We start from the raw sequence: 25481 nt of genomic DNA on the forward strand, positions 1-25481 counted from the left end.
AAACATAGGTTGCATACATCTGAGAAATACTATTTCTAGCAATTTACCTCATAAACATACTTATCTGTGAGAGAAGTACTCATTGAAGCATTATATGTAATACCTAAAGACTAGAAACATTTAATATCACCAACTGACAATTGGGGAAATAGATTAAGATTCATTCTTACCTATTGTAAGAGAATGAAACATAATTCTATTTAGTGATAAGAAATGATCTAATGTTAAATATCTAAAGATGTAAAATTATGCTAACATTTCTGACTCTGTATATTGATGCTAAATCTGTCAATACAAATATGCATGGTTGTCCATATACTAAGAATATCTGGCAGAATACACAAGCTATAGTTGGAATTTTTTCTTTGGGCTGTCAACCAGCTCCCAAATAAAGACATGGATTATTATTATTAATTATGAATTCCTGGCCTTAACTTAGGCTTTTCCCACTAGCTTTTTAAACTTAATTTAACCTATTTCTATTCATCTATGTTTTGCCTCAGGGCTTTTTATCTTTCTTTCATTCTGTATGTCCTACTTTCCTTCTTCTTCCATGTCTGGCTGGCCCCTAGTGTCTCCCTGGCATCTCTTTTTCTTTCTTCCCAGAGCCTAAATTCGGACTCCTACTCTTCCTGCCCAGAAGCCTTGCCTATAACTCCTCCCTTGCTAGTGGCCATTCAGCCTTTTATTAGATCAATCAGGTGCCTTAGGCTGGCAAAGTAAAACAGTAACACATCTTTATCTAATTAAACAAATGCAGCATATCTTTGCATAGTAAAAAATTTTCCACATTTCCCTTGTTTTGTCTAAATAAAAAGAAAGATGTTTAACATAGTAAGATTATATACAATAAGAACAATTATCAAGTAAGAATTACATTTAAAATTTCCAGTCCATCTGCATTTGGCAAATTCAGAGAAAATACTCCATTATCCATCCTATCTTGGTGAGGCCAATGTTGTGTACCTAATTTACTTTCTATCCTAACTTGTATTACCAACCCAAAATTATCTTTTTAGACCTCAAAACATTTTCTTAGATAAACAATTTAAGCTTTTATATTTCTCAACCTTATAAACTTTATATCTTTTATGCAAGTTTCTTTTCTGAATTTGGTAACAAGAAAAACTGTAACTATAACTAGCTCACCTTCAACATCCTCAGAGACCAGAGAAGGATATATTACCTAAGTAAACAGGAAGTGCAGAGCAAGCAACTTCCAAAACTACAAAAAATGGCAAAAATGTCTAGCTGCCTGGACAGGCTGTCCATCTTCAGCCTACAGGCCTAGAATATCTGTCAGACTTTTCGGTGAAGCAGGAATTTTGAAGGGCTGTCCCACCTTTTCTTGGCAAAGTTCAGCAGTCAGTCAACTTTATAAGTTTGTTTGGACTGTATAACCAAAACTATCCATGCCATATGAAAGAATGGCATGTAATAATGAGTCATGAGGAGTCTGTAACCAACAAGATTTATCATGTCTCATCCAGTCTCAGAGCTGTTCTCATGTCAAGAGTTCAGCATATATGATGCTTGTCTTGGAAAATTTCTAAGTTTCTTTCTTTATGTTTTTAGCCAAGATTTTCAGGGGTTCTCCCCCAATCAAATCTGGTCTCTATTAATTTTGGAGGAACGCACAGCCTTTCATTTCTTATGGAAGCAAAAGCATTCTCCTCCAATGCAATACAGTTTCTGAATTCCATTTTAAAGTTAAGACATATTATATTATTTACTTTTTCTTTAAAGACTTACTTAAATTTTTAAACTATTTATTTTTTCTTATAGCTGTCTATACCCATTTTCTTTCTTTCTTAAGCACCTATGCACACTATAACCTGTTTAAAGGGGTTTTTGTTGTTGTTGTTGTTGTTTCTAGTTTGGACATTTTACTGTGCACCTGTAATGTTCTCTGACCATGTAAGTCAAACTTTACACTACTAAGTGGCAGGTAGACACTGTGCTATGTGGCTTTGAAAGTTGGCTCCACCCTCTCATTGGATCCTTAACCAAGCCATAAGCCTACAGGCCTGGCAGAGAGCTAAGTTTAACTGTGAGCTGCATTTAACCACCCTAGCTCTAGGCAGTTGGTGCCTGCACTGTGGCAGGTATTTTTGTTTAGCTTGCTGTTTCTGCTTAGCATGCTGGCTGCTCAAGTACTCTACTTCACAACAGTGCCTCTTAAAGGAGCCATATCCTTTTCTTATTTTCTTTTAAGTTTTCTCAGGCACTATGTGGAAATTCAGGCCCCACATTGAGATCGATTTTTGGATTCCTTTGGGCTGCCAAGAGATCCCAAATTAAAGACATGGAGACTTATTATTAATTATGAATGCTTTGCCTTACCTTAGGCTTGCCCCACTAGCTCTTTTAACTTAATTTAACCTGTTTCTATTTATGTACAGTTTGCCTTGAGGGTCTTACCTTTCATTCTGTATGTCCTACTTTCCTGCTTCTTCTGTGTCTATCTCTCTGGCCCCTGGCATCTCTTTTCTTTCTTCCCTGAGCCTAAATTTCCCCTCCTACTTACTCTCCCTGCCCAGAAGTCCTACTTATGCCTCCTACCTTGCTATTGGCCATTCATCTTTTTATTAGACCAATTAGGTGCCTTAAGCAGGCAAGGTAAAACAGCAACACATCTTTACATAATTAAACAAACATTTTGCAAAAACAAACAAATGAAATGATGTGAAACAAAAATAAAGAAAACTGGAATCCTAATGTAGAATAAAGAGACGTAAATCATTATTGCAAATTATTCTTTTGTAGTTTGAATTTAAGAGAGTAAAATAACCCCTTTGTGTCCCAAAGTTGCCCCAAACCCAGACTGTCCAGATCCTGCAAAGATACAAGACATGTCTCCCTTCAGGAACTCCTGAACCCCAGGAACTAATGGCAGCCCCTGTCCCTAACTTTCTTTGCCTTCTGAAATTCAGCAAGTGTTGTATTTCATTTTCTTTCTGGAACATTCTTCCAACTAAAGAGATATTTTATGGAGACAAAGCAGCAGACTAGCTTTGTCAATGCCAGGTTCACAGGAACAATATTGCTTACCCTCACACCAACTAGATCAGCTAGTTGCTACCAACAGGGCCAAGAGTTTGTCTAGAACCAGAATCTAGTTGTTTGTCCTTAGTTCTCCTTTGCTTAAAGACTGAATGACTGTGTGGAAGAAATAGTAGAGTAATAGCTGATGGTCTCCACACATTTATTGTAACATGTAAATTTCCACTTTTGTTAGGTATTACTTTGTTTCCTCATTATATGATAAGGGATTGAGATTGAAGAGAAAATAGCCACACAATGACAGCCCAAGTGTTCAGAAATAAATGAAATACGAAGAGAGGTACTGAAACCCTCCCATGCTCATGGATAGGCAGGACTAACATAGTAAAAATGGCAATCTTACCAAAAGCAATCTACAGATTCAATGCAATCCCCATCAAAATACCAACACAATTCTTCACAGACCTGGAAAGAATAATACTCAACTTCATATGGAAAAACAAAAAACCCAGGATAGCCAAAAGAATCCTGTACAATAACACAACCTCTGGAGGCATCACGATCCCTGACTTCAAGCTGTACTATAGAGCTACAGTAATAAAAACAGCTTGGTACTGGCATAAAAACCGACATGTGGACCAATGGAATCGAATTGAAGACCCTGATATTAATCCGCACACCTATGAACAAATAATTTTTGACAAAGAAGCCAAAAGTGCACAATGGAAAAAAGAAAGCATCTTCAACAAATGGTGCTGGCAAAACTGGATATCAACATGTAGAAGGCTGCAAATAGATCCATATCTATCACCGTGCACAAAACTTAAGTCCAAGTGGATCAAGGACCTCAACATAAATCCAGCTACTCTGAACCTGCTAGAAGAGAAAGTAGGAAGTAGTCTTGAACACATTGGCATAGGAGACCACTTTCTAAATAGAACACCAGTAGCACAGACACTGAGAGAAACAATCAATCAATGGGACCTCTTGAAACTGAGAAGCTTTTGTAGGGCAAAGGATACGGTCAACAAAGCAAAGCGACAGCCTACAGAATGGGAAAAGATCTTCACCAATCCCACATCTGACAGAGGACTGATATCCAGAATATATAAGGAACTCAAGAAATTAGACATCAAAATGCCCAACAGTCCAATTAAGAAATGGGCTATAGAACTAAACAGAGAATTCTCAACAGAGGAAACTCAAATGGCTGAAAGACATTTAAGGAATTGCTCAACATCCCTAATCATCAGGGAAATGCAAATCAAAACAACTCTGAGATACCACCTTACGCCTGTCAGAATGGCTAAGATCAAAAACACTGAAGACACCTTATGCTGGAGAGGATGTGGAGCTAGGGGAACTCTCCTCCACTGCTGGTGGGAATGCAAGCTTGTACAACCACTTTGGAAATCAATATGGCGATTTCTTAGAAAATTGGGAATCCATCTCCCCCAAGATCCAGCTATACCACTCTTGGGCATATACCCAAGGAATGCTCAACCACACCACAAGAGCACTTGTTCAGCTATGTTCATATCAGCGTTGTTTGTAATAGCCAGAACATGGAAACAACCTAGATGCCCTTCAACTGAAGAATGGATAAACAAAATGTGGTACATATACACAATGGAATACTACTCAGCAGAGAAAAACAATGACATCATGAGGTTTGCAGACAAATGGATGGATCTAGAAAAAATCATCCTGAGTGAGGTATCCCAGACTCAGAAAGACAAACATGGTATGTACTCACTCATAACAGGATACTAGATGTGGAACAAGGATGACTGGACTGCTACTCACATCACCAGGCAGGCTACCTGGAAGACAGGACCCCAAGAAAGACACAGGGATCGCCCAACGACAGAGAAATGGAATGAGATCTACATGAACAGCCTGGACAGGAGTGGGGGTAGTGAAGGGCGAGGGTCGAGGGAAAGAGAGCTTGGGTGAGTGGGAGATCCCAGCTGGATCAAAAACAGAGAGGGAGAACAAGGAATAGGAGACCATGGTAAATGAAGACCACATGAGAATAGGAAGAAACAAAGTGCTAGAGAGGCCCACAGAAATCCACAAAGATACCCCCACAACAGACTGCTGGCAATGGTCGAGAGACAATCCGAACTGACCTACTCTGGTGATGGGATGGCCAAACACCCTAATTGTCGTGCTAGAAACCTCATCCAACTACTGATGGACCTGGAGGCAGAGATCCATGACTAGGCCCCAGGTGGATCTCTGGGAGTCCAATTAGCGAGAATGAGGAGGGTTTATATGAGAGAGAATTGTTGAGACCAAGGTCGGATAAAGCACAGAGACAAATAGCCAAACAAACGGAAACACATGAAATATGAACCAATGACTGAGGGGTCACCAACTGGATCAGGCCCTCTGAGTGGGTGAGACAGTTGATTGGCCTGATCTGTTTGGGAGGCATCCAGGCAGTGGGACCGGGTCCTGTGCTCATTGCATGAGTTGGCTGTTTGAAACCTGGGGCCTATGCAGGGTCCCTTGGCTCAGCATGGGAGGAGGGGACTGGACCTACCTGGACTGAGTCCACCAGGTTGATCTCAGTCTGTGGGGAAGGCTTTGCCCTGGAGGAGATTGGAATGGGGGGCGGGCTGGGGGGAAGGTGAGGGGGGCGGGGGGGGGGGGAGAACAAGGGAATCTGTGGCTGATATGTAGAACTGAATTGTATTGCAAAATAAAAATTAAAAAAAAAAAAAAACATTTTAAAAGGTAGATAAATAAATGTTTTTATTTGATCTCATTTTATTTTAAAATACAAAAATTTTTAATTATCCATTAAAAAAGAAAAACACCTGTGTTCATATTTCACATACTTTAGATGAAGAAATGCCATATAACATGCTAAAAAGAAAAACAAAGCAGCAAGGTCCTGTATAAACTGGGAAAATACTGATGTTACTACTAATTTTGCACTTTCACCCTAGGCTGAATTCAATTGACATGAACCTCTTTCTGCCAACCTTTGAATTGACTCAGGGAATCTTTATTCCATGAACCAGGATGATGCTAGTTTGTGCTATTTACAGCTTAATACCTTACACCTTAAAGGTACCTGCAGTGTTACAAATGGCTTGACATATCAATTAGTTTGTAAGGAGTGTAAAAAGTCCTGTGAGTGTTTGAGGCCAGACACAATTTGCTTAGAAAGTCAATCGCTAGTCTGTATGGAATACAAGTCCATAGGATTCAAAACAACCTAAGAAACTTGACCTCAAAAATGTTCAGAAAACAGCTATTGTCTAAAGGCTAGTACTCCTGACCCAATGCCATCCCAGAGAAGAGTCTTCAGTGTCCACTATAGACATGATTAGAAGGGGAAGTTTTAGTCTTTCTGGAAGAACTGTCCAAGTGAGGTATCCCATGGCTTCCCTGCTGACTTGTGTGGCAAGTATACTTGGCTCAACCACCAACAGGCAAGGAACTCACCACTCCTCAACCCAGAAGGTGAACTTAGAAACCCCCTAAGTTCACCACATTTGGCCTCTATAATGCAACCCACTTGAATGTGCTGTGCTGACACACTTTTGTGTCCTGGGTGAAGCCAGGTGGTTCTTTTTGAGCAGCTTGGATCACACTCCAGCTATGACATCTTCTCTTCTCTGGGCTCTCCACTGTAGGTCATTGTCACCTGTCCTGATAAAACAGGGATATGGAGCAGATAACCAAGGAGAGTTCCTCTCTCCAGACCTTGCTAAAATATTCAAGTCCTGCAATCCAGGGCTTGTTTACACTGAATCACCTTTTCCTCTCTGCAGAAAGCACAGTGAAGGCACTTGTCCAAGCTGCCCCTGTCCCTTTGCCTATTGACTGACCTCAGTGTTTCCCCCATTCTCTCCATAGGATGGTAGTGTTCTCCCCAGGGTACTATGCATAAGCAAACTGGAAAACTTTGGTTTCCCTTTCCCCATCAAGGTATGGCTTTGTCACACTGTCTTCACCTCTCCAATGAAAAAATAAATGTACAGGTGAAGGGGGTGGATGGCTGGCCACCTCAACAGTGGTGCTTAAAAGCACTGAGCCCAGAACTGGTATTTCTGTTTGTTAACTTCCTAACTCACTCACTTTCATTATTCTTCACATGAAAAGTATGATTCACAAGGGCACAGAAATATAATGTGATAATCATGAAGGCCCACATTTTCTGAGTAACTATCAGGGGTTTTACCTTGTTTAGTGCTGTGCATATATATACATGTTCAAGGTATATAATTCAAAGATTATTTGTATTTTAGAAAACAGAACTGTCTCTGACCACAAAGCCACTTTCTATTTCATTTTATAAACAATTCACAGTCACAGTTCAAACACAAAAACCTTCAAAAACTCAGTGCACCAAGACCTGCCTTCCTTAAGTGACACGAATCTCATCGTTGAAGAAATATATTAAAATGGAAGCCACCACTTAGAGTTACCCCCAAGACTTACACAATCAGAAAGGAAGTCATCCTGATTTTCCTTCAAATGCTCATTTCAATCTTAAATGAATACAAAGTGTGAGTTTTATACCCTAGTCAGTATGATTCAGAAATCAAACCAATCCACTATAGACAGCTCTATCGAAACAGTCATACTTGCCCTGCAAAAATGTGTTAATGTATAGCACTTAATCACACAAAAAAATCAAAATTTCCCTTCCTTTATGCTCTATAAATGATGCAGTAACTGCTGTGAGCAGAGCTTTCTACTACCTTGGTTTGGCACCTCCTGGTTCACAAACTTCTTTGTACATACAAAGAAAAAACTTTTGAAGTCCTATAACTTGTTCTGATTTTATTTTTGACAGCATAGAAATCAAAGATTCTTCTTCATATGCTGGAGGAAAAAATCCAAGGCACAGATAAGTGACAGTTTTGAACTATTTAATTTTCATGAATCTACAAGGGAAACTGGCAGAATCTCAGAAGAAGAAAACATATGCAGTCTTTCCTTCTTTTCTTGTTTCACTTATACACACACTAGACCTTGGGGTTTTGGGCAATCAGTCAATGCTTTTACTGTAACACACTGTTCCAAGTATTTTTACCTGGAATGTGTAAAACAAGGCAATAAAGTATAACTATCTCTTACTTACAGATGAGAACAATAAAACCATAGAGGTACTAAGCAACTGACAATAGTATTACTCCAGCATAGCTTTGGGGCTCTATACTTAATTTGTCACATATGATACATTGTTGTTGTAATAGATCACCTGTTGATAACTTGATCCCCAATATTACAGTACAAAGAGGGGAAGCCTTCAGTAAGTGATTTGATCATAATGGCTGACTTCATCAACAGAATAATGTATGCATGGAGCCATAGCTTATGTGAATATTGCAAGTTTCTAGACATTTTAGGAAGACCCTAAAGTAGGGTCTTGTTAAAGAAAATGGGTCTTTGGAGTGTCCCCAGGCCTCCTTCCCTCTTTCTGCTTCCTGTCTTTTCATACTCTTTCCATCATGATACGGGCCTCATCATGGCCCAGAACTAATGGAGCCCTGTGTTTCAGGTGATAAACACTCTGAAACCCTGAGACAAAATGAATATTTTCTCCTTTAAGTTAGTTTCTCCAATATTAAGTCATAATAACAGAAATTTAACAACACAATCATAAACTTAAGTACTTACCCTTTTTCCAATGAAGAGATCCCACAAGATATAGTCAGGAAAACACAGGAACCATACATAAACCACCATCACATTAGACCTTGAACTTTTTTTATGAATTGCACAAATACAGTTATGCAGTCTGTAAGGAAAGAGAAAACCCTTACCAAGTCATTGGGCAGCTCTCACATCGAAGCTAGGAGAGAGTCTGAAAATCCAAATCTCCCAGGGAGAAGGCATAGATAATGTTTGGGGTGAATGTTTTCTCTGCTGTGATAGCTAAAAGACTATATATATATATTCCAAAGCAGAGCATGAAATCAGATCATGCCCAATGTTTTTGCCCACCAAATTGTAATAGATTTGTGAGTACTGATTTTTTTTTTCATGAGAAACAACCTCTTAGAAGCAAGGTGTGGGATTTTGAAAAGAGGTTGGCTTGAGATTCTGAGCTACTTTGTGTCATTTGAATTGCTCAAAACATAACAAATTATAGAGGATCCTAGGATCTTCTAGTTAAAAAGAAAAAAATCCACCAAGGGACCCAATGGCTGTGGGAAGCACCTTTTTGGCTTAGAGGAAAACTGGAATTGTGCCAGAGATTGATGCAAGCTGATAAACACTACTAAGAGGTGAGGAATATTTTGAAGGTCTCCAGTCCCTGTTGCTTTGACTCTGCTCTAACAACGCCCCAAGCAGTTAAGAGTGAGGATTGGAGCGGGGGCAGGGGAAGTGGGGGAAAGCAATGGGAGGAGATGAGGGAGGGGAAACTGTGGTTGGTATTAAAATAAATGAATACATTTAATGAATAATAAAAAAGTAGAATTTCTCATGAGATTCCCTCTCCTGTAACTGCTCTTGCTTCACTCTCTGCAGCTTCCATGGTTGTATTGGGATATATAATACTAGACAAAGCCTTTTCACCATAAAAATGAAACGGTTTCCTGCAAAAATATTTCAGGTCAAATGTCTCTTTAGGGCACAAACCAGTCCACTATACCCCCTCCCCCACAGAACAACCTCAATTACCTGTTCTGATAAACAGGTAATAACAGAATGACTTCTGTTTATCGGAGACATCGGTCATCAACGGTAGTGTTGAGAATTTGAGACAGATACTCTATGCAGCTCAAGACAAAAAAATATGTATTGCTGGAGTCATTTTAGAAGACATTTGTTTACCCTTTCCTTAGGGTTTCTTAAAATGGACTGGGTTAGAAAACTCCTGTAGTAAAGTCCTCTTGGATTGCACCAAGATGTTTGGTGATGTCCTCTCAGTGTTCATTCACTCCTAGTCCAAGGGTATTGTCAAGATCAATCATGCCTCATGGGGATTTGCATTCTTTCCACTGCTTCAAACATCTAAAAAGCCATATCGAATAATTATCCTAACACTGCACAGTACTCACATCTGCAAGATCACTTTGGAGATGTTAAGGAATGCTGGGATAAGACTACAGCAAGGAAGACTATCAAAAAAGCACCCCCAAAGAGACCTAATATAGCACAAAAATCCATGCAAATTTTGATGATTAGCTCAGGAAACTCATCTTGACTAGTTTAGGGGAATAGTTATATGGAAAGCAGGCTACTTATTTAGCACTTCACTTGGCAAGCAATCTTGTCACAAAATCATATGAAAGTACCTTAATTAGAGAAATTAATGGATAATACTGTGTAATAGTCTAGCAAACATTAAGATGTAGGCTAAATTTAGATAGTAAATTTTCCATGGTGACCATAGTTAGGAAAACGTAAGACTATCATTCACAACTATTGGCTCATACTCTACTCCTTTTTCTTAGATAGGAAAAAAAAAACTCTTTCTATTCAATAAACCCTTTGTTTCCAAAATTATGTTTCAGATCAAAGACATTAGAAGATACCAATAATTCTTTCAGTTATTCCTTAAACAAGAATTCATTGTTCTTCCTCTTTTAGAACAAGATTCTCAACTTATATTTCTTAACTAGCTTTTGCTTTAGCGAAGATCATCATGAGAGCGGGTCTAGTTTCCCATGTTGACTGTCCAGTTCCTTCTTTTCTTAGAGTGTTCTCAAATTTCAGGAGAATAAGCATCCCATGAACTCACACCTTAGACATTGTACAAATCTCTTTAATTATATACCTATCATTTTGTCTCTTCCATCTTTGTTCATTCTTGTATCCTCTCTGGACCACTGTGGCATATTCAAGTTCTGGATTACTAACCTATGAACTTAATTAATATCAGCTTAATTGATCACGAGACATCCCTTCTGTTTTTAAAGGATTAATGGAATAAAGTCAAAGGGAAAAGATAAGAAAAGAATATAATAGAGTCTGCCACATTAAGTACATGTGGGTTTGTAGATTGTTACATAAATACTATATTTAGAAAAAACTATGTGTATCCCCAATGTAAAATAATTTGGATTTTTTTCTGGAGGAGGGTAAACATCATAAATATTTACAGCTCCTACTGTTCAGATGTCTTTCATTTTCAAAGTTCTTTCTGTGAAACTTACATTTGGATTTACAATAAATGATTCAGCCTATAATTTTAAGAATCCAGACAGTGTTGGAAACCAAAATCACCCTCAAAGTTTGTTTCACTTATTTGTTCCTGTAGATAAGTTTAGTTGGACAGTTCTTATCTGTCCAACAAAAACACAGAAGGAAATTTTACATTGCAAAGTGAAATGCTACTGCAGCTCTGGAAACTTGATTACTAATTAATGTCTTCATTTATATCAGCAAATTGATCATCTGATGTCTACTTCATTGTGACCCTGAAATTAGCATTATTTCAACATTTATAACTAGTTCATAATGCACAGGTTGATCGAGATCATAGTTTTTAAGCATGCAAATTTTAAACAACAAATTGTTCTTTGGAACTGAAGTAGTATGTTTGAAAAACAAATTTAAACATGTGTTTCTGAGAATAAAAAGAGCCTTATTTTCCACTTAAGTGTATGGAAACCACATTCCTCTGAGCTGTTGCACATGGTGGAAATGGAAATCACAGTGAGCTTCACTGCATTGTGAAGATGAGCTGGGCATGTGAGGTCCTTGAATGAGATCCAGGCTCTCACTAATGCCTTCCACCATTTGCTACTGTGATTTCACCAGCTGACTCAGTAGAAATGCATTTGTTTTTTAAATTTGTGAATTACCCAAATATTTTCTATCAATTAAGCAGAATATATTTTCATTTTTCAAACAGATCATGGTATGGCTATGACTTTATGCATTCAATTAATGACAATATTAAATTGCATCTTTGTTTAGATGTTGCTTGAACTAAATGATTATTGTGGCTTCATTATGTTTCAAAACCATTTATGCTAGTCTATAAGATACTATGAGCTGAAGCTGCCTATGTCTCTAACTGCTTACTGGCAGTTCTTACCTAGTTTACGATGCTCTGAGTATATGGGTTAGCCACTTCCCCTAAAGAAGACCAAGTTTCTCTCAATCTGATGATACTGTCATGTTCTTCAATTCAAGTTGAGTTCCTGTATAACCACTAGACCCACCCAGAGATATTTTCCCTGGCCTTCTTCAACAAGCACTCCCTTCATCTCCACCACAAGACCCTGTCCGTTACTTTTTTATATATTAATACTGTCTTGTTTCATGTAACTCTATATCACTAGAATAGCAACAGTTTTCTTTGAGTACACAATTGAAGAAATCATTGAATTTTCTAACTCAATTTGGGAAGCCTTTGTAAAATATTGTGAACACATATTCCTTCTATTGAGTTATTCCAGTACTTGCCTTAGAAACAGGTTCGGTGCTTCACAGGGAGCCATTCCAGAGGTCTTCATCCTGTGACAATCTAGTGACATGATGTTGACTCAGGACACTGCTATTGCCTCAAGGGAAAAGAACAGTCCTCTCAATAAATCGTGCCAAGGACACTAAATATCTGTAGATATTGCAATGAAGGCTGACCATTACATAAAAACTATATCAATCCACAAGTCCAGCCCTACAGAAGGTACTAGAAGGAAAACTCCAACCCAAGGAGATTCACTATACTCAGGAAAATCCAGAAAATAAATAAACTCAAACTAGCATAACTGAAGAAGGGAAACACACACACACACACACACACACACACACACACACACACACACACACGTTGCACAAATCCTAAATGATCTTATAATAAAAACCTGGAGCCAGATATCAGGGTGAAACTGAAAGATCAGAGAAGCAGAGCAAGCCACAGCTACCACTTCTTACCTCACCAACTCCTCAGCCTGACAGAGCCTCTGCAAAAGAGAAAATTCTTGTCTCTTCCCACCTTATACTTCTTTCTCTGCCCAGCCATATCACCTTCTGTCTCAACCTTCTTAGTGCTGGAATTAAAGGTATGTGATCCCAAGTTCTAGAATTAAAGGTGTGTGCCACCACTGCCTGACTGTTTCTCTTTTACACTGGATTCATCTCATGTAGCCCAGTGTGGCCTTGAACTTACAGAGATCCAGATGGATCTTTGCCTCTACCTCCCAAGTGCTAGGATTAAAGGTATACAACACCAATGCCTGACCTCTGTGGCTAACCCTGTGGCTGGCTCTGTCCTTTGATCTTCAGGCAAGCTTTATTTCCTAGATTACAAATATATCAACACACACACACACACACATACACTTACCATCACTACCAATATCAACAAAATAACATGAATTAACAAACATTGATCATTGATCATTAATATCTCTCAATATCAACGGAATCAATTCCCCCAGTAAAAAGACACAAGTGAATAGAATGTATGTGCAAACAGGATCCATCTTTCTGCTGCATACAAGAAACATGCCTCAACATCAAAGTGGAAAGGGTTGGAAAAATATTTTCCAAGCAAACAGACTTAAGAAGTAAGCTGGTGTCACTAGTTTAATATCTAACAAAATAGTCTTCCAACCAAAATTCATCAAAAAACATGGGAAAGGATACTTTATACTCATCAAAGAAAAAATCCACCAAGGTGATGTCTTAGTTTTTAATATCTATGCCCCAAACACAAGGACACATACACAGGTAAAAGAAATATGGTAAAAGCTTAAATCACACATTGAACCTCTCAGACATTAACAGTGGGATAATTTAATACCCTAGTTTCACCAAAGGACAGGTCCTAAACAGAAAAATACTGGAGCTAAGTTATATTATGACTCAAATGGACATAACAGGTATCAATGGAACATTTCACCCAAACACAAAAGAATATACTTTTTTCTCAGCATGTCATGGAAATTTCCCCAAAATTGACCACATGCTCAGTCACAAAACAAGTCTCAACAGATATAAGAAAATTGAAATAACTCCCTGTATCTGATCAGACCACCATGGATTACAGCTGGACTTTAACAAGAACAGAATAACAGAAAGCCAAGAAACTCATGGAAACTAAACAACTCTCTACTTAATGATTACTGGGTAAAGGCAGAAATAAAGAAATTTAAGACTTTCTAGAATGCAATAAAAATTAATGAACAACATATTCAAACTTAAGGGACACAACGAAAGTAGGGCTAATAAGGAAGTTCATAGCACTAAGTACCTTCATAAAGAAATTGGAATGTACTCATACTAACAACTTAACAGTACACCTGAAAGTTCTAGAATAAAAAGAATCAAACACATTCAAAAGGGCTAGATGGCAGGAATTAATCAAACTGAGGAATGAAACTAATAAAATAGAAACAAACTGAATAATACAAAGAATCAATGAAATAAAGAGTTGATTCTTTGAGAAAACCAACAAGATAGACAAACCCTTATCCAAACTAACTAAAAGGCAGAATATTCAAAATGAACAAAATCAGAAATGAAAAGGGGGTCATAACAACAGACACCAAGGAAACCCAAAGAATCATTAAGTCATACTTCAAAAATCTGTACTTACTACACAAAATTTGAAAATCTAAAAGAACTGGACAAATTTCTTTATAGATATCATTTATTAAAGTTAAACAAAGATCAGATAAATAATTTAAGTAGATGATAACCCCATACAAATAGAAGTAGGCATCAAAAATCTCCCCCCCACACACCAAAAAAAAACAAAAAACAAAAAAACTCAGAGCCAGGCAGTTTTAGTGCAGAATTCCATGAATTCCATCAGTCTTTCAAAGAAGACATAATACCAACACTCCTTAAATTATTCCACAAAATAGAAACAGAAGCAACATTGCCAAATTTATTTTATGAGACCACAATCACCTTCATACTCAAACCACATAAAGACTCAACAAGGAAAGAGAATTACAGACCAGTTTCTCTCATGAACATTGATGCAAAAATACTCAATAAAATACTCAAGAAACAAATCCCAGAATACATGAAAAAGATATCCATGTGACCAAGTAGTCTTCATCTCAGAGATGCAGGGATGGTTCAACATATGAAAATCTGCCAATGTAATCCACAATAAAAACAACCTGAAAGAAAAAAAAAAAGATCATATCCTTAGATGCTAAAAAATAAAAGCCAATGACAAAATTCAACACTCCTTCATGATATAAGTCTTGGAGAGATCAGGGAGACAAGGATCATACTTAAACGTAATAAAGGCAATCTACAGCAAACCTAATAACAACATCAAATTAAATGGAGAGAAACTAAAAGGAATTCCACTAAAACTAGGTACACTTCAAAGCTGCCCACTCTCGCCATATCTATTCAATACAGTACTTGAAGCTCTAGGTAGAGAAATATGACAACTAAAGGAGATGAAAGAGATAAAATAGGAAAGGAAGAAATCAAAGTGTCATCATTTGCAGATGATGCCATAGTATACATAAGCAACCCCAAATTTTTTACCGGGGGACTCCTACAGCTGATAAACACTTTCAGAGAAGTGTCTTGATACAAGATGAAGTCAAAAAAGTCAGTAGTCCTCCTATATATAAAAAAACATACAGTTTGTAACCAATATAAGTCTCTGTGTTTACTTGGTCGGGTCTGAGCAGCTGTGGGACTGGCAGGTGAGAGATATTTGTCCTGACTGTGGGCCAGGCAGGAAAACTCTAGCTACAAATGGTGCCCAACGTGGGTCAAGAGTTTCCACCTAAAAACTGAGAGAAAAGATTCTAAAACGGAGCTAAAAACAGCTTCCTAATTGTCTCTCTCAAATAAGTGGCAGCTACTGGTTTGAGCTACTGGCGGGTTCCTAGCGTGCGTGTGTGCTCGACCTGCAGTATGGCTGGAATGAGGTCTCTGCAAGAGGCACATTAAGCTGCGTGGTGGATTTAGACTTTGCTAGTACAAAACAAAAAAAGAGGTTTCTGGGCTACACGCTGCTTGGATAAAAGCATAGACCCACGATAGCTCCCAGAGCTGGTGGTAAACGTACCAGCCATGTTGAGAAGCTGAGGTGGGCAGAGCCAGCAGCCACAGCTGCTGCAGTTTAAAGCAATAGATTCACAATAAGACAGATTCCATCTGTTTGGTGTTCTATAGGCTTCTTGTATCTTCATAGGCATTTCCTTCTTTAAGTTGGGAAAGTTTTCTTCTATGATCTTGTTGAATATATTTTCTGTGCCCTTGAGTTGGTATTCTTCTCCTTCTTCTACCCCTATTATTCGTACGTTTGGCCTTTTCATGGTGTCCCAAATTTCTTGGACATTTTGGTTCATGACTTTGTTGGCTTTAGTGTTTTCTTTGACTGATGAATCTATTTCTTCTACTGTATCTTCAACGCTAGAGATTCTCTCTTCCATCTCTTGCATTCTGTTGATTATACTTGCATCTGAAGTTCCCAATCATTTTCTCAGATTTTCTATTTCCACATGAGAATAGGAAGAAGCAAAATGCTAGAGAGGCCCACAGAAATCCACAAAGATACCCCCACAACAGACTGCTGGCAATGGTCGAGAGACAGCCCGAACTGACCTACTCTGGTGATGGGATGGCCAAACACCCTAATTGTCGAGCTAGAAACCTCATTCAACTACTGAGGGATCTGGAGGCAGAGATCCATGACTAGGCCCTGGGTGGATCTCTGGGAGTCCAATTAGCGAGAATGAGGAGGGTTTATATGAGTGAGAATTGTTGAGACCAAGGTTGGATAAAGCACAGAGACAAATAGCCAAATGAACGGAAACACATAAAATATGAACCAATGGCTGAGGGGTCACCAACTGGATCAGCCCTCTGAGTGGGTGAGACAGTTGATTGGCCTGATCTGTTTGGGAGGCATCCAGGCAGTGGGACCGGGTCCTGTGCTCATTGCATGAGTCGGCTGTTTGAAACCTGGGACCTATGCAGGGTCGCTTGGCTCGAGAGGGGCTTGGGAGGAGGGGACTGGACCTACCTGGACTGAGTCTACCAGGTTGATGTCAGTCTGCGGGGAAGGCTTTGCCCTGGAGGAGATGGGAAGGGGGGGCTGGCTGGGGGGAAGGTGAGGGGGACGGGAGGGGGGAGAACAAGGGAATCCATGGCAGATACGTAGAACTGAATTGTATTGCAAAATAAAAATTAAAAAAAAAGACAGATTCCGATGTAATCGTTTACAATGTGTGTAAAATAAACGTAGGCTTGAAAGAGACAAAAAGGGTGATATATACAGTTATATAAACAAATATATAGTTTTAAAAAAATAAAGTCTTTAAAGACACAGTAAAATTAATATAAAAAAAATAAGCCACATAAAGATGAATATTACACAGAGAATCTGGATTGTGTTGTCTTTGGGATTTTTAACTGCAGGAAAACATTTGATTGTAAAAGCTGTTGAGTTATGCCAAAATGTATATTTTAAAGATACCTTGACTTCAAAATTTGGATATAAGGATATGTTGCTTTGAAAAAGAGTCTCTTTTGTTCCCACAGAAAGCCAGAGGCTATGGATTTGTTTCAGATTAAGATACATCAGGTTTGACCAGCCAAGATCCCCTGAAAGGTCTCCGATGACACCATGGCCCAGATGATCCAACATCCAGAATAGTTTGAAGGCAACTGGCTCAGATAATACAGCCTCATGGACTATTCCATAATCCTAAAATTTTTTTTGTGTCCCCATAAGATACAGCGCCCCCCTCCAGCAGGAAGTAGTAAGAGAAGCTACATCCAAATTCCCAAATTATATGTAATTTTACTTTGTTAAGGTTAAAACCTTCCTTTTTGAAAAAAAAAAGGGGGGGAAGTGCTGTGGGATGGTCTGTTTGTCAAGTGTGTTGCTGATTGGTCAGTAAATAAATCACTGATTGGCCAGTGGCTAGGCAGGAAGTATAGGCGGGACAAGGAGGAAAATAAAGCTGGGAAGTGGAAGGCTGAGTCAGAGAGACACTGCCAGCCGCCATGATGAGAAACAGCATGTGAAGATGCCAGTAAGCCACGAGCCATGTGGCAAGGTATAGATTAATGGAAATGGATTAATTTAAGCTGTAAGAACAGTTAGCAAGAAGCCTGCCACGGCCATACAGTTTGTAACCAATATAAGTCTCTGTGTTTACTTGGTCGGGTCTGAGCAGCTGTGGGACTGGCAGGTGAGAGATATTTGTCCTGACTGTGGGCCAGGCAGGAAAACTCTAGCTACAATCACACTCATGGACGTGACTTCTATCAAAGGAAGAAAAAAAGGAGGAGGAAAGAGGGAAGTTAAAAGAAAATAACACATTTGGTGAAGAGTGGAAATATTGGAGCTCTGGTACACTGTTAAGGAGGGTGTAATGGTATAGTAACTGTGGAAATGAAATAACAGTTCATTGAAATATTATAAGCATAATTGCCATATGATACTGCTTCACAATATATACCCAAAAGAATTGACAGCAGAGCTTCAAAGAGACATTTGTACCAACGCTGCCATATTGACAGCAGCATGATTCTCAAAAGTAAACTGCAGATGTGACCAATCTGCGTATGAAAAGATGAACAGATACTAAAAACATTACATATTGCTAATACAAAGGAAGGAAATTCTAACATATAGTAGCATCTATGAAGCTGGAGGACATCATACTAAGTGAAAGAAGCTAGCCCATCACCAAAATGACAGGATGTGGAGTAGTTAGAACAGTCAAAAACACAGAGCCAGGAAATAGAATGTGAGTTTCCACAGCTTGGCATGAATGGGATGAGAAGTTATTGTTTAATGGATATAGATTCCAAATTTTACATATCAAAAGAAGGATGGAAGTTGAAGGTGGTGACGGCTGAACAATACTGTAAATGCATGTAAATTGACTGGCCACACAGCTAAAATGATTACATTGATAATGATTATTATACCTGTTTTAGCAAAAACAAGATTTTTTTTAGTTTTTATTTATTTATGACTGTGTATCTTTATATGATCTTGGTCTTAGGAGGCAGGTGTGGACATTCCATGACATGTGGAGGCCAAAAGAAGACATTGAGGAGCTGGTTCTCTCTAGGGATCAAACTCAGGTCATCAGGCTTGTACAGCAAGGATCTTACTCACTGAACGTAAGACAAATTTGTCACGCAATAAAATACAACAATATAAAACTGGAACAACACTCATGCAGCCATAACTCAGATTAGCATACAGAATACCATCACTGACCTTTCTTATCAACACCATCCTCATTCACATTCACTCATCCCAAGACATACAAAGTAACTGCTCGTCTCATGAATACACTTCCCTTCTCCTGTAGACATCTTTCCTTTCTCACTACCACCATGAAAATTCAAAACATTTTGTCTTATCCTCAGTCTGAATTAAAGTAATTTTTTCTAGCCCTTCCAAACCATCTTAAAGTGTCTTCGGTGTTAGTTTTAACCTCTGCTGTCTTTCCAGCTGTCTTCAGCACCTTCCCACTGCCCTCAAATGCGTGTGCACCTCACGCTCTGGGCCAGCAGTTCCTAAAACTTAATGTGCAGTGATTTTTATATTGTCATGTTATCACTTCATTTAGAATTTGTGATTATCCAGCCAACTTTACCTACGATGCCCTTATCTCTCTAACTATCCTATAACAACCTTCTTACACACATACATATTTTTGAATCCCTATTAGAGAAATTTTAGGTGTGTCCATTAAAAAAGTAAAATCATATAATTTGACTCACGGATTAGCTGTAAGGATTAAATTTCACTAGGAACAGATTCCTTAGAATAGCATCTAAACTAAATACATTACTAGATATCAAAATTCTAATAATTGCTCAGGAGTAGAAAACTTCCTTAAACTCATCAGACAAATGTGATTTTTCTCTTTTGGCCCCCTTAATATCATACTTGTGTCATTTAATATGTTCTCTCACATTTCTGAGGCATTGGCAAATATTTATGACTTATTTCTTTTACCAGAAAGCCCCTTAAAAATTGAGACTATTTTAAGCCCTTTAAAATAATCTACAGCATTCATCTTTTATATATGGTTTCTAGAATAGCAGCTACTATACATTAATTCTTAAAAATTTACTTCATAGCAATTGAATCAACCTGCATATTTTATTTACTATATTTATTCTATATCCTATACTATACCCTCATACATTTAAAATCAATGGTTTTCAGTGTGTGCTGAGAGTCCTTGAGCTAAAAACTGCTGTGGGATGGTCTGTATGTCAAGTGTGTTGCTGATTGGTCAGTAAATAAATCACTGATTGGCCATTGGCTAGGCAGGAAGTATAGGCGGGACAAGGAAAAGAATTCGGGGAAGTGGAAGGCGGAGAAGGAGACACTGCCAGCCGCCATCAGGACAAGGAAGATGTAAGGTACCAGTAAGCCATGAGCCATGTGGCAAAGTAAAGATTAATAGAAATGGACTAAATATAAGAGTAAGAGCTAGACAATAACAGGCCTGAGCTAATGGCCAAGCAGTTTAAATAATGTAAGAGTCTGTATGTTTATTTTATAAATGGGCTCTGAGACTGGCGGGACTTGGTGATGGGAGCTGGAGAGAAATTCTCCAGCAACAAAAAACCATTTCCGTAATAATACTACAAAACCATTTCCTTTTTATTCACATTTTCTCACACCTCTCCTGGATGGTCTTCCCCACGCTATAAAACCTGTGATCACACCACAGATTAACTGCAGAGGCACATGTGAAACTTCAAGACTCTTCTCAAAATATTAAGAAGAAATTTGTATGCTGAGAAAAGCGACACTTCATGAGAGAACTCAGGGCTACATCTTAGTTAACTCAGTGACCTGCAACTCCTCCTCTGGTAATTGGTGTTCCCAAACAAGCACTAAGGGCAGAGCTGAGCAGAGTGAGAACTGACCTGGGAAAGTGGACATGAGTCGTGAGTAGCAGGAACGTGACACTTAACAAAGGCAAATAGTGAGGACAATGACCAGTGCCGCTTAATTGTGCTTCCTTAAGGACATTGTTTCAGCTGTAAAATTCTCCACAGCCTCATGTACAATGGCCCCTGAGAACAAAATTAGACACTCTAAGTATGGATTTGGGCTATATACATTGACCAAGTTCCTTGGGATCTTCAATCAATTCTCTGTCTTATTGCTAATTGGAAATAATAATGAATAATAAATACTAATTGTTACAGATTAGTTACTCTCAGATAAAAGCTTATACTTGCCTCATGTTTTTAATGCATGAATCACAATTATCATCCTCTGTTGACAGATAAAGAAATATAACTTCAGAATGATAATATATCAAAAGCAAAAAGGTAAGTGTCACAATAGAGATTTAAACTTATCCTGTCTACTCAAAGGATCAAAGCTCTTAAATGAATCATCACAAAAAGCAAGTAAGGCTGTTTATGAAAAAAAAAATACTTTGTAAACTGTAAAATAATTGCTGTACCATAACTACTATGAAGTGTTTGTGCCTTTTTGTAACTTTAATTTCTTTCAGAAAACATCCATTTATTGGTGAAATTATTAAGGCCACTCCACGTAGTTAAAAGGGAGGTTTATTTAGTGGCGTAACTTAAAAGTGAAGGGATAGGTAGGTTGCAGGTTCTGGGAAAGGTGTGTTGCAGTCGGGCGGTGTTCTCTGGAGAACTCTGCTCAGTCTGCCTCCAGAGTCTAGGGTCCAGGAACCAAGAGAGCTGGCACATCCGGATCTTGGGTCTTCAGGGTCCTCTTTTGGCCCCACCTTGTAGGTGTGACAGTTACCGAAGCCTCAATGGGGGTTGGAACTTCAAGATCAAGGTTGGAATGGCTACCCACTACATCTCCCCCTTTTATCTAAATAAGAAGGTTCTGACCTAATACAAGACTATATACAAAGGAATGATTATCAAATATTGTCCAGGAGTAAAGAGGGATAATGACCTAAACAAGATGGAACTATAACCAAAGCGAACAATATTAAGCAAGAAACACATACTAAAATCCAGAGAAGTCTACAGCATTGGTAAATGGCATGTTACAGAGATCATTCCAAAAGGTGTCCTATCCTAAAGAACCTGAATCTAATACTTAATATGTTCTAAGATATCATATATATATCATATATATGATATATATATATATATACACTAAGTTGTAACTATAACTGCTAGTCTTCAATCCCATCAAAGACCTGAGAAGAAATATAATGGTACCTGAGAAATGGAAGATGGATGCAAGCAACTTTCAGGAATCTTGTAAGAGTAGACAGAGACAGCTGGCAGCCTGGACAGTCATCTAATGTTTCTCAGCATTGTTGGTGCATTCAAATTGGCTACAGGCCTAGAGTATCTGACAGACCATTTTTAGAAGCAGGAATTCTGAAAGACCATCTTACCCTGTCTTGGCAGATTTCAGAAGTCACTTTTCCTTGTGTCCTGCTTGTCCAGAAGGATAGCACTCGTATTGTCAGCAGTTGAGGCAAGGGCAGTTCTTTGCCCGATAGGCCATTTTTTGCCAAGAAGACAAACTTCCAAATGGAAATGTCTTAGAAGCCCAGCATTCTCTCGGGATCAAATTGGTGCTGCCAGGAGCAATTGTGTCTCATGTCAACAGAATTCTAAGTTATTTAAATGCCATAATCTCTAGGTCTATGAAGTGTTTGAAGATTACTTGTCCATCCGACCTATGTATCTGTAAATCTGGATAACCGAACTAATGTAACTATAGAGATGACAAGCATAGGTGACTATAAATCTATAAGTCTTATCTACTGAAGTAACCTAAGGACTAAGGCTTCATGTAAACAAGGTGAACAGTCTATAAGCAAATGTATAGTAAAGGACAATGACTTCAAAATTGTGACAATACACAAGATACTTATAACAGAGGTAGGAATGTATAGTGTGATATGCAATATGACAACAATCTTAAATATATATCAATATACAGAATATCCTAAACAGAAGTAGAACATACATACAGTATGACAGATATAAATTTACATTTGTATCAATATATAAATATTTCAAATAAGAGTAGAAATATATGAACATTATAACAAATATATTTCTGTATTTTTATTAATATACAAATTATCTTAAACAGGAATATAAAAATAGTTTACATTTGTATCAACATAAGGATCCATAACAGTGCAAATTACCGTGTAAATTATCTAAGGCTGCTATTTTTTAAATTTGTTACTAGTATATACAATAATCTACCATAATATCTTATACCTATCCATTCCATTTCTTCTTTTCCCTTTTCTTAGAAGATTTTGTTGTCATAAATCACCATGACCAAAAATAACTTGGGGAAGAAGAGATTCATTTCAGCTTACACATCATAGTCCATCACCGAAGAAAGTTAATGCAGGAACCTGCAGACAGAAACTAAAGCAAAGGCCATAGGGAAGTATTGCTTACTGGGTTGCTCCTCCTGACTTACTCAGCCTGCTTTCTTAAATCATCCTGGAATACCATCCCAGAGGTAGAACCACTCACCACATGCTGAGCCTCCCACATCAATTGCTATTTCAGAAAATGCTCGACAGGCTTGTCCACAGCCTAATTTAGTGGATATATTTTCTCAACTACAACTACCTCTTCACAAATGACTCTTGTTGAGGTCAAATTTTCATAAAACTAGCCAGGATAATACTTGTGCAAGTGTTTTACTAACAAAACATATACATAGAATATAAATGATTTTGAGAAACATCCTAGATATAAAAATTTGGAGTGTGTGGAAAAATTAGAAATTAATCTAGAGTTTTTCTCATTATCTCATAATGAGAACCTTTCTTCTACAGTGTTGGTCTCTATCCCAAGCTTTGATATTCCTTGGAATGTAGAGTGCTCAGGGATCTGCCTTCAGCAGGTCAGGTACTGAAGAGGAGGTGTGGAATCATTGAACAACTGGACAGATGCACAGACACACAGGGAAACTTTATCTGAGGGGCAAAGCTTAACTCTTCATCTTATCTTTTCACTGTCTGCTCCTCCTCTGTTCTTTCTATGATCTGTTCTTCTATCTTGTTGTTTTCCTCCTTCTTCACAGTTTTTTTTCTCCTTTTCTATCTCTTGCCTGTTATTTTCCTTCTACTTCTTCCCTGATGTTTTCCTGCTACTTCTCTTATTTTTCTCTTATCCCGTTTATACCTCTTAAAAAAAAACTTCTATACAAGAAAAGGTTGCCTAACAGCTATAAGTTACATATTTTCAAAAAAAATGTAAAATCTTTAGACAGGAAGAAATTACATTTTGATCACAAGTTACATGTTTTCCTTAGAAACTCAAAAGTAGTTAAATATTTTTCTTTGTATTAATTTTCCCACCATAACACTTTCATCCCAAAGCAACAATTATTATTATTTTTTCCTTTTGGTTTTTGGAGACAGGGTTTCCCTGTGTAGTTTTGCTACCTGTCCTGGATCTCACTCTGCAGACCAGGCTGGCCTCGAACTTACAGAGATCCGCCTGGCTCTGCCTCCTGAGTGCTGGGATTAAAGGTGTGTGCCACTACCACTCGCCACAATGATTCTTTTAAAACTTAACAAAGTTTTAAGCAAGCTGAGTATGTTTCAGCCAGTTCCTTTTGTACTGACAGACAGCTGTTTGCAGTTATAAAGAAGGGATCAACTACTTTATTATTTGTCTAAGAAGGTAATCTTACAGAAAAAAAATAACCTTAAGAGAATCACAAATCTAAACTTCTATATATAAGAAAAAAATCAGCCATTCCTACTTCAAGTCCTCAGATTGCACACCCACTCATCAACAATGTTTTATTAAACCATACCAGGAAGCCAAGGGCAAAAATGGATACAAATCATTATCCATGGTCACCAACCCATCTTTAGCAAGAAAGGCACCTTTGTTTTTGTTCCTGGACCTTAATAAGTATCTCCCTCAACTACAAAAGTATGCTTTTCTAAACTTTAAATTGTTCCCTAAGATTTTTTTACATCAAAGCTGTAGCTAGAGTTTTCCTGCCTGGCCCACAGTCAGGACAAATCTCTCTCACCTGCCAGTCCCATAGCCTCAGACCTGACCAAGTAAACACAGAGACTTATATTGGTTACAAACTGTATGGCCGTGGCAGGCTTCTTGCTAACTGTTCTTACAGCTTAAATTAATCCATTTCCATTAATCTATACTTTGCCACATGGCTTGTGGCTTCCCGGTATCTTCACATGCTGTTTCTCATCATGGCGGCTGGCAGTATATCTGACTCAGCCTTCCACTTCCCAGCTTTATTCTCCTCCTTGTCCCGCCTACACTTCCTGCCTAGCCAATGGTCAATCAGTGTTTTATTTATTGACTAATTAGCAACACATTTGCCATACAGAACATCCCACAGCACAAAGCCATTAACAGAAACATCTTAACCTAACTTTAATAACAGTCTATATCTCTAGATTCTTTCAAAGGGTTGGGTGAATCATTGTTCTGCTCCAGCAGCAATGGAAAATGTCAATCACTATTTTTGTAAGTACCAGTGACACTGCCCAGTGAGGGGCTAGAAACCACTTACAGTTTTCATACATCTCATAGATTATGAGGGATGTGGT

This window comes from Peromyscus eremicus, chromosome 7 (genome assembly GCF_949786415.1).
Source record: "Peromyscus eremicus chromosome 7, PerEre_H2_v1, whole genome shotgun sequence".
NCBI classification, from domain to species: domain Eukaryota; kingdom Metazoa; phylum Chordata; class Mammalia; order Rodentia; family Cricetidae; genus Peromyscus; species Peromyscus eremicus.